This window comes from Mustela lutreola, chromosome 4 (assembly GCF_030435805.1).
Source record: "Mustela lutreola isolate mMusLut2 chromosome 4, mMusLut2.pri, whole genome shotgun sequence".
NCBI lineage: Eukaryota > Metazoa > Chordata > Mammalia > Carnivora > Mustelidae > Mustela > Mustela lutreola.
Window position 1 is genome coordinate 157471682 of NC_081293.1, and position 10169 is coordinate 157481850.

The window sequence follows — 10169 nt, forward strand, 5'->3', positions numbered from 1 at the left end:
CACCACTGACTCCAGATATTTTCAGGGCAGTATAAGGACCTTCTCTTAACCAGGACTTGGGCTCAATGCATTAATGACTTCAAGATTTCTTTAAGATTCACTGTCCAGCTGCTCCCCTTCAGCACCACAGGAGAGCTCTCTCTGCTCAACAGCTCAGCTCTCAGCTTGAGTCACTGAGGGCTTCTCTTTGCCTTTCAGTCCTTCTGGTTTTGTGCATTTCTGTAAGATCTCTCTCCATCCTGCTGCCCCAATTCTCGTCTTTCACAGGCTCTAAAGTATACTTGGTGAAGGCCTGAAGTGCGCTGTAGAGATTTCTCATGGTTTTCCTGCTCTGCTCCTTGCTTTCTGTAGGCTCCTGCCTTGTATTAAGGGATGGTCCGGGTAAGTCAAGGAAAATTTCCTTCACTCTCCTGCCTCGCACACAGCTTTCAGTGGAGTGGACCACTGCATTTAACTTAGAGAAGGTGCCAAGAGTCTTAAGTAGAATATTTTGTTTTCCTCCAGCCCTCAGACCTTGTCCTAACCCTCAGCACACTACTTATCCTCTTGCACTCAAGGCAAACCCTTAGGAAAGTGAAGTGCTCTCTGGCCAGGCCTTTTCAGGATTCTAATTCACCAGTATCACCACCCCCAGCCCATACCCAGTCATTATGAATTCTTTTCACCTACAATGAATTATTCTTTCTCCTCTCCCTTCCCCAGTGATAAAGGTAGCCATTCCTCTATTTTCTCCTACAAAAGATTTATCACTTTCTCTAATTTTCAGCTCATTTAGCTTCCTTCGCCTCCTTGACTCTCTGGAGTCAAGGTTAAAAAAATAACAATTATGATTTTTGTGGCTTATCTTGTTTGTTCTCATTGTTAAGACCTTGCAACATTCTAAAGCCTAACTGGCAGCAGAAGTCTCTCCTCAACTTCAATTTTAATGAATGCACTTTGAATAGTCATGGAGCTCTACTCTCTTATAGATGTTCTCACACATGATTTTCCAAGTTCTGCTGAACCTCTGGATACAGCTTCTGTCTAAGTTGATCCAGGAGATTCTTATCTTAAAACCAATTAAACTTGGTTTTACTATGAATGGGAATGTGAGAATAAAAGATGAAGCAAAGGAAAGGGAAGAGGAGGAATAATTGTTAGGTGACTGCTGTAAGCCAAGCATATCAGATATGTCTGTGGTATTCTCTCTCTTAATACTGATCACACGTATTACTGCCTTCATTTTAAAACTGGGAGACTTGAGTCTCAGAAACCAAATTGCTTGTGTTCTTGAGTGTAACTAGACAGGATAGAATCTGAACCTAGTTTTCTCTGATTGCACATCTTGTGCTTTCTTTCCTAGAATGTTATATGCTCAAGACAAGAATGTACGTGGGGAAGACTGAAGAAATCATGTACTCTCAGTAGTGGTTGACCAGGTTGGAAAGGTAATACAGAATCAGATCAAATGAACTGTAATCCTAGTTGTAGATGTTTGAAATTGACCTCAAAGGCAATTGGTATCATTGTAACTTCTTGTATTGTGGTGGGAATGTGAGAAAAGCTTTTCTGGAAACACTAGATGAGTCAGGAGCTGGTTGACTTAGTCTTCACACTGTGTGCGTCATCAATCCAAACCCAAATGAACGTACGATGTGGTAATAACCTCATGCTTGCTTGCAAATGCTGCTTAGAAGCAGATCTTCTAACCTTCCCTTCCCACCAGAGTGCACCCCAGGACCACTCTTCTGCAGGCATTCTAGGCTGCCCCTGCCAAGCCAGGGTAGACAGGAGGAGGGGCCAGAGCTCTGCCTAGAGGGCTTTGCCAGAAATCACATAGCTGACCTCCTCACTGGCAACAGTCTGGAGAGTTTCCCACTGGGCTTTATGAGGGTAGTAATATGAGGCATGTAATTTCCTTGAAACCAAGTGCAGAAGTTATAGCTGCTATTTGAAATACATGCTGAGTTTAAAATTTGCTTTCACATATTCCTAAATTGTGTGTCATTTTTCATGCAGTTGAAACTAAAGAGGCAAAGTCCCAAAACTTAAAAAAAAAAAAAAGTTCCACATCGTAAAAACCTTAGTCAACACTTTTCCTTATGCTCATAGAGTTAATGAACTTACTTATTAATGTTTTTGTAGCACAATTCAAACATGATCACCCTTCATTTAACTACTTCTCCCTGAGCAACAGAAGCTTTAAACTACATTGCACATACCTTAAAATTCTATGTGCCCTTTGGGAAAATATATGTGCTGGCTCCCTCTGTGTTTAGAAGCCCCCATAAACAGTGTGGCACGTCTGCCACTATTACCATCTGGTAGCTGACACCAATTCCCTTGCTGGTTTCCTCCAACAAGGCAGCCTTATATGAACACTTGCAGTAACATTTGCCGGGCTTTGGTGACACAGTGGGAATTAGGCTCAGTTCCTTTATTTTCCTGCCTCTCTGGTGGAGGTTTCTCAGGATTCAGGCAGGTCTCAACTTTGGAGAACTCGTAACAGCTTAGCTGGAAGGAGGCAAGCATGGAAATGGTGATGAATCCATTCTCTGCAGGCCTATTCATTCTCACATGCTGTGAGAGATAACCAGTGACCAGAGAGCACTCGGGCGCCCTTGATGACTTAGAGCTGCATTAGTCAGCATATTTTCAGCATGTTTTTCATCTTTAGTACACTTATTAATCGAGCATCAGAGAAGCCATGATAGAATTAATATTCAAGCAAAGCTTTGGATTAAGAACCGAATAAAAGCCACATGGCTCCCTTGTTGTTCTGCTGAGTGGTGATCACCATTTTATACAGTAGCCAGATGTCCAGCTTTGAGAGCATATTACTCAAAAAGAATAAAATCAGCTTGATTTTCAGAAAGAAACAAGCGACAGGTCAGATTGGTCTGTTTCATTGATGCAGGGGACTAGAAGAGCATGAAGCTTGGAGAGACCACCAATGCAGCTAGGAAGTTTCACATTCATTAAAGAGCAAAGTAGAGGGAAGAACACTGACTCAGGAAAGACCTGGGTTCAAATCACTCTTTTGCTCTTTTCAGCATTGACAAGTGATCTAGGTCTCTGAAAGTTAGGTTTTAAATCTGTAACATAACATATACCTGATACTGATGTGATGAGAATTAACCAGAATATAGTTAGGAAATTGAAATAACACTTAATAAAAGGTAGCTAGGTCAAAGTGAATGAGGTTTCGATCAGAATAATGCTCAAAATCAGTCAGTGTGATTATGTCCCATGGGGTCAAAATGCTGCTCAATGTCAATGGGACGATGGCCCTTTTGGTCAGAATGAGGCTTACGGACATCGCAGTTCTAACTCTCTACTGGATAAGACAAATCAATATAAGCCAGATAGAAGACTGGAGACTAGATAGACAAGCATCTAAGTGGATCTTAGAACTGAATCAGCTGCAAGAAATAAGAGAAAATCAAGGTATAGATTTAAGAGAGAGAGAGAGAAAGATCAAAGATATGGTATGTGTGGAAAATGGGGAGGTAGGATAAATCGAATACCCAGTCAAGCACTAGAAAGGTTCAGTGTCAGCTGAGTGTCACATCATCAGAGACATTCAGACAGCCAACACACATTGGAAAGTAGGGACCAACCCACCCTATTTAAATGCAGTTCACCCATATTCCTGGGGAGAGATCATCATTGAGGCCAAAATATGAGAAATAGTTCACAGCTTTACTTAAAATTTGATGATTCTTGAAACTGTATATAACACTGTCCTTACAGAAAGACCGCAACTTTTTGTTCTTTCTCAGAAGGACAGGTAAATAATTGCTACATTCTTCCAACTTTCAAAACTTGGAAGTCCTTGGCTGTCACCCCTGCCATATTCCAAGTAAGGAACTTTGAGACTGTGGTGACATTGTACCTGCCACTGTATTTTATTTGCCACGGTACCTGCAGTACCTAACACACTTCCTGAACATAATTCCTCAATGTTCAGATGGATGGATGGATGGATGGATGGATAGTTGGTTGGATGGATGGATAGCTGAATAGGTTATTATTCCTTTATTTAGATTATCTTGTTCTGCCTTTCATTCGAAATCAGTCTTCCCTTTTTTCAAAGACCTCAAACTATCTTCAAAGAAACAGATCCTTGCTTCTTTCCTGCTGATCCCACAGCATTTGGCTCATATCTGCTAGAATGCACAGTGTGTCCATCATTTTTTCTATGCCAATTTCCCTTCATTTCTACCAGATTACAAACTCCTAAATGGTAGGGACCAAATCTTATTCATGTTTAACTCCCTAACCAGGGGTTAACTTAATACCAGGCATTGTACCAAGTTATAATTTCAAAACTATATGGCATAGGAAAAATCTTGACAGCAACCATAAAGAAATGACAAATCACACATGGGGGAAGACCAATTTAAATGATAGTGAATTTCTCATCTGAAACCACAGATGCCAGAAGAAGTAGCATAATATTCTTCAAGTACTGAATTGAAAAAACAAATATATCCATTTCAAACTCTATACCTGGTGATATTAACCTTCAGGAATTAGAGGGAAATAAACACGCTCTCAGACAATGGAAAACTAAAAGACTGTGTTGCTAGCAAATATATTCTTTAAAATTTAACCTAAGGAAGTTCTTCTAACGAGAAAGAAATGATAAAAGAAGGAATCTCAGAGCATCAGGAAAGAAGAAAGAACAATGAAAAGAGTAGAAATATGGGCACTTATAGGAACCTAAACTTTTCCTTATGAGTTTTATGAATAATATTTGATTATTAAAACAAAAATTAGAACACCATTTGGTATTCAAGAGAATCCCATGTTTAAAAATGGGAAAGGGAAGGGACCTAAGTGAAACTCAGGTTTCCACACTTCGCTTGAAATGTTCGTGTTGATACTAGTAGACTATTATATTCTGAATGTTTCTGGGTGTTTTTATGAGTTTATGTCTGAGATTAACATTTAAGACAGTGGACTTTGACTCCATAATGTGAATGAGCCATCTCCAATCAGTTCATAGCTCAAACAGAACAAAAATAACTTCCCCTAAGTGCTGGCAGGTGGCCTTTAGACTTGAATATATGGAGTCTCTAGTCTGAGAGCCCACCCTGAATATTTTAAACATGCCAGCCTCCATAACTACATGAGCCAATTCCTTAAAAAAAAAAAAAAAAAAAACCCTTCTATATGTATGTTGGTTCTTTTTCTCTGGAGAATTCTAATACAGAAATATGCTCAGTTTCTAAACAAATGAAGGTGGAATCCTAAAACATGCTCAACTGAACTGAAGGAAAGGCAAGAAAACAGAAACAGAGGAACAAGAATCAGAAGAAATAAAAAGAAAACAAATAATAAAATATCAGAGTTAAATGCTAATCTATCAGTAATTATCTTAAATGTAAATGGTCTAAATATATCAAATAACAGAGATCTGAAGAATCTTTACCCACTATATGTTGCTTCCAATTTACTTCCAATTCAGCAATATAAATGAGTTGAATGTAGACAAATGGAAGAAGATATGCACCACAAGCAATTATTAAAAAGCAGGAGTGTCTATATTAATACAAAATAAACCTCACAACAACAACAAAAACCTACTAGGAACAAAAAGGAGCATTACAAATAATAACAAGATTAATATATCAGGAAGATATAGCGATCCTCATTGCCTCAGCAACAAATGACAGTCTCAGATACATAAGGCACAAACTAATACAATGGAAAGGAGAAATAGACAAATCCATAATAAAAGTTGGAGACTTCAACCCTCCCATCTCTGCAACTAGAAAAAAAGTTACCAAAGAACTTGAAGATCCAAACAACACAATCAACCAAAAATATCTAATTGAAAAACAGAGAACACTCCATTCACATTTTTTTTCAAGAAATCATAGAACCGTCACCAAGCTAGACTATTTTTGGGGCCGTAACACAAACCTCCAAATTTAAAGAATAGAGATTATGCAAAGTGGCTCTCCGACTACAATAAAATCAAACTGGAAATCAACAACAAAAAGGCAATAGGAAAACCTGCAAACATGTGGAAATGAAATAACATACTTTTAAACAACCTATGGGTCAAAAGGGTAGTATCAAAAAACTTTAAGTACATACAAAAAAATAAAAATAAAGCTACAGCAAATCAAAATACGTGGAATGCAGCTAAATCAGTGTTAAGAGGGAAATTTATATCATTAGTGCTTACATTCAAAATGATGAAAGTTCTCAAATCAGTAACCTAAGTTCCTAACTCAGAAACTGGTAAAAGAAGGACAAGATAAATCCAAAACAAGCAGAAAAAGAGAGGTAATACACAGAAGAGGAGAAACCAATGAAATTGAAAATAGGAGAATAATAGAGAAAATCAATAAAACAAAAACCAGTTCTTTGGTGGGTGAAAATCAATAAACTTGATAGGCCTTTAGATAGACTGACAAAAATAGAAGGCAAAATCACCAGTATCAAGAATGAAATAGGGAATATCTCTACATATTCTACAGCTGTTGAAAAGATAATAAAGGAAGGGCTTAGGCTCATACATTCAATAACTTTGAAGAAATGGACCAATCCTTGAAAACTACCAACTGTCAAAATTTAACCAATATGAAATAGCCCTGGAATCAGTAATGAAATTGAATTTGTAATTTGAAGTGTCCCCAAATAAATTTTTGGGCCCAGGTGGTTTTAATGGAAAATCTACTAAACATTTGAATAGAATGACATGAGCTTATCATAGTTCTTCCAGGAAATAAAACAAAACAAAACAAAACAAAACAGGAATACTTCCCAAATCATTATACAAGGTCAGCACTAATTAGAAAGCAAAACCAACAAATGACAGCACAAAAGACAATAGAGAAAGGAATCTGTATTATTTTCATGTGTATCTACAATAATCTCTAATAAATTAATAACGTGACCTCTTACTTCAACAAGCACTTACTAAATATTTGTTAGTTTATTTATGAAATATAAAGCATATTTTATAATTTAATTTTTAATCCAATGAGAATAAATGATATCAGAGTTTGTTATTGATCAATTCAAATAATCTTCTGTCACAAAGAGCTAAAAGGTGTTCAGAGCTGCCCAAAGCAAGAACACAGACACTTATTTACCAGAAGATATTGATCCTAAACAGTTACTTCTCCTCTCTAAGTGCTAAAAGAGACAACCAAAGAGATCCAGCAAGATGTCTGGGATAAAACCAGCGCCTGCAAAATTTTCATTGAGCAGCTTGCTTTCATGCTCTCTCTCTCTTTTTCTCTCTCCCCCTTGATTGAGAAACTGGAGCCCCATCACCCCTCAACACAGAAACCCCCTTAGATTGATTTCAGAAGACAAATATTTCAGATGCACACTTGATAGATATTGACTAAAATAAATTATCTGGAAATGTACATCACTGTGATCATTCTCATTCATAAAGATTGAGTATTTGTGATTAAAATGAAAATATATTCATTTAAAGCTAGTTACCATTAGGCAACCATCAGGAATGAAGCCAGAAGCCAATTGAGCCACACATCAGAGGGCTCTTGGACCTACAAATCATGTCATGGACACAATGGCTCTTTGCACTTACACTGGGAGCGCTGTAGGCCAAGGGGTCTATGACTTCAACACTGCACATATGTGGCTGTTACTTAGAGCTCTCTTAGGTATAGATTTACATTACCATCTGCCATCTCAGTTGCTGTTTACATCTGCTTTAAAAGGGGGGTGGTGGGCATAATCGATTAAAGTATGAGTAGAAAGCCCTGGGGAAAAAACACACACACACAAAAAAAACACCACCACAACAACAACCTGAACTTGGAATAAGTACACATATCTGTCCAAAGGGAAATAAGGAACTCATACTCTCTTCTCTCTTTGAAAGATTCCCTTTGCATTGGGGAAATTAAGTGATGAAAGAGTGTTTGAAAATTCCTAACACAGTTCAGCTTCTCTGAAGAGCTTCGGAAATATTCTCAACTATCTGTGTTTTAAAATTTATCAATACATGTATTGGTAAATGAGATTTGATATAAATTTAAAACTTGAACTCTATGAAACATGCTGTTAGAAGTTTGAAAAGACAACTCCCTAACCTGGGAGAAAACATTTGTAAAACTGTATTTCTTAGAAAGGACAGGTATCTAGAATACATAAGGAAATTTTAAAGCTCAATAATAAAAAGACAAACAATCCAGTGAAAAAACAGGCAAAAGACACGAAAAGACGTTTCTCTAAAGAAACTTTCAGATGGCAAATAAGTCCAGGAAAAGAGGTTTGACATCATTAGTCCACAGGAGAATGCAAACTAAAACCACAGTGAGACACCACTACACCTATACCTAGGAGAATGACTTTAAACAAGTCTAACAACATTGAATACTGGCAAATATGCAGAGAAATTGCATCGCTCCTAAATGGCTGGTAGAAATAGAAAATGGTGGAGCTACTTTGGAAAACAAGTTGGCAGTTTCTTATAAAATTAAACGTGCAACTGCCATGCAAGCCTGCAATTGCCCTCCTGGGCATTTATCTCAGAGAAATGAATACTTTTGTTCATACAAAAGCCTATACATGAATTTTTATAACAGCTTTATTTGTAATAGCCAAACACTAGGAACAACTCAGATGCCCTACAACAGGTAAATGGTTATGTGACAGCACATACCATGGAAAATCAGGCAGTAATTAAAAAGGAATAAAGTATTAATGCTTGAAACAATTTGGATGAATCACCAGGAATAATGCTGAGTGGGGAGAAAAAGCCAAATCCAAAAAATTTCATACTCTATGATTCCATGCATATAACATTTTGGAAACAACAACAGTATAGAAATGGAGACTAGATCAGTAGTTGGGGGAGTTAAGGGGTCAGTGGAAGCAGGGAGAATGAGGAAGGGAAGGGGAGGCAGGTGGGTGTTAAGAGCAACGTGGGGGATTCTTGTGGCGATGGGACCATCTGGTATCTTGACTGTATCAGCACCAATATACCACTTGGGATACTTCCTATAGTTTTGCAAGATAGCACCATTGGAAGAAATTACTTAAAGGGTACAGAAGACTTCTCTGTATTATTTCTTATAACTGCATGTGAATCTAAATTATCTCAAAAAATGTTTAATTTTTAAAAAGAAGTGAAGAGTTTAGGAAGAAAGTGTTTTTGTTCCACTCAGTTTTGGAAATGAAGATGTTGCTAACCCACTGGCCAAAAAGGTTATTTATAAGAAGATAAAGTAGGCAGTTGAGAACAGAAAGTTGTTTCTAGGGACTTTCTCTTAGCATCCCTTCCTAGCCAGGAGCATTGGCAGCCTCCATCTTTCTCCAGGAGATTCCAAGAAGGACCAAGACAAACGGCTCTAACAAGGAAGCCTGCTCCCTGCAGATTTGTGACCATGACTTCTGAATAAATTCTAACTCTAAGCATCAACTTCAAGTTGAGTTTCATATGGTTCCAGCCCTATTATTTGGGATGTTGGCAATTGGAAAGAGGGAATCAACCACTCAGTACTGGTGACAACAGGTGATTGAAGCCAGCAAGTGGCTTCTCGAGACTCATGCTGCGGAAGGAGAGGAAACCCCATGCGTGGATTGCACTGTACCTTGAATCCATCTCTCGGGCATCATTGGTGGGTGGTCTCTTGGCTGCCTTCAGGGATCCCAAGCGCCTCCCACTGATCCCTACCTCATCCCCTGGACTAACTGCCCTACTCTTCATGCCCAGACCACTGACTACAAACTGCTCCTCCGGTCAGCATAGGACATCTCCTCCAGTGAGCTTGCCCCAAACTCAGACCCTTCCTTTCTATATGACAGCACATCACACCACCAGCCTCGCTTCAACACCTTTTGCTCCCCCTGCCTTTCCTGAAGTGCAAGGGAATTCCTCATAGTAGAACATTTGCTTTCATTCCTTCGAAGGAGCAAATTTTCTCTGGCCTCTAGACCCCACCCCGGATAGTGAGGGCTGCTTTCTTCACCATGAAATGCTCTCTTCCGCGAGCAGTATTGCAAACTGGTTAAGAGCAGTGGACTCTAGATCCCACTGCCCAGCTCAAACTCTGGCCTTACCATTTACTAGCAGAGAGGTCTTGCGCAATGATTTATCAACTCAGCGCCCCATCCGTGAAATGGGGATGCGAACAGCTGCTTCTCTGGCCATGATTTGGTAGATGTAAAGAAGAGTGATTAGCACACTGGCA

General features: G+C 38.7%; 1 long non-coding RNA gene across 2 annotated transcripts in view; it reads right to left on the reverse strand.

The window, feature by feature from the left end:
* Positions 1-10169, reverse strand: part of LOC131829589 (uncharacterized) — a 92179-nt gene that overhangs the window by 39368 nt on the left and 42642 nt on the right. The gene's annotated exons all lie outside the window — the stretch shown is intronic.